Raw genomic sequence first — 1,102 nt, forward strand, 5'->3', positions numbered from 1 at the left:
TTCTGTGCTCTTGAAATGTTTCCTCCCCTCTTTTGGTCATTTCTGTATTGACAGGAACACTCATTATCCATGGGAAATAAAGCAAAACCAAATAAAACAAAACCCCAATATTTTGAATAAAGGTAGGAATGGCCTCCCATTAGCAAACTGAAACAATTGCTGTCAGGAAAGTTCTGTGCCAGTGCTCCCAAAGTTACATGAGAAAATGCATTCACCAAGCGAGCTGGCATTTCTAGATATGATAAAGGATCACTTCTCAGGAGGAGCGCCTTCGGGTCCTGTTAGGATAGACATTGGATTGCTTGTGAAAACCATTGCTCCCTAACTTTTAGCGTTCATCCGAATCACCTGAGTGGCCTGTTAAACACATTGTTTTGGACTCCTTTCTCAGGCTTTCTAATCCAGGAGGCCTGGCATAAGACCCAAGAATGTGCATTTCTAACGAGTTCTCAGTTGCTATTGATGCTGCGCGTCGGGGACCACACTTTGAGAACGGTTGTGTAGGTTTTGTACTAGGGCGCCTGGGCGTGGGGGTGAGTAGAGGACGAGATCTGCAGGCTGCCTTGGCTGGAAGTCACACACAGGAGCCCCTGCAGCCCTGCTTTGAGGATTTAAGACTCTGTTGTGTTTAAGCATGAATACTGATGCTAAACTCACTGTTGATCTACCCCACTATCCCTTTTCAAATGGGAGAAACAGGCTCAATGAGGAAAATGTGGGGTGAAATTGGCCTTGGTTGACATTCTCTTTGGTGACTCTGCTACCATTTCTCAGTGAAGAGAAAGAGGAGATGCCATTGGAAGGCTTAGATTCTAGGCCTTGTGTTGACTCTAATCAGTTGTATCGTCTTGTACAAGTCAAACTCCTGGACTCTTTCTCCTCAGCTGTAAACTGAGAATGCCAGGCTAGGTGATGTTTAAGATCTCTTCCTGCTCTAAAATTCATTTGGTACGGTCCTAAGTCAAAGCTGGCATTTAGATCACAATGGCAAATTGACCAGTTTGTCTCTGTGGCAATTGAGAGTTCTTTTTTGGTGAAGGAAGGTCTTAGTGATCCAAATTTTCTCTGAAATTGAATGAGTGGTCTCTAATAGTACCTAGCA

This window comes from Miniopterus natalensis, chromosome 2 (genome assembly GCF_054644295.1).
Source record: "Miniopterus natalensis isolate mMinNat1 chromosome 2, mMinNat1.hap1, whole genome shotgun sequence".
In the NCBI taxonomy this organism is placed as follows: Eukaryota; Metazoa; Chordata; class Mammalia; order Chiroptera; family Miniopteridae; genus Miniopterus; species Miniopterus natalensis.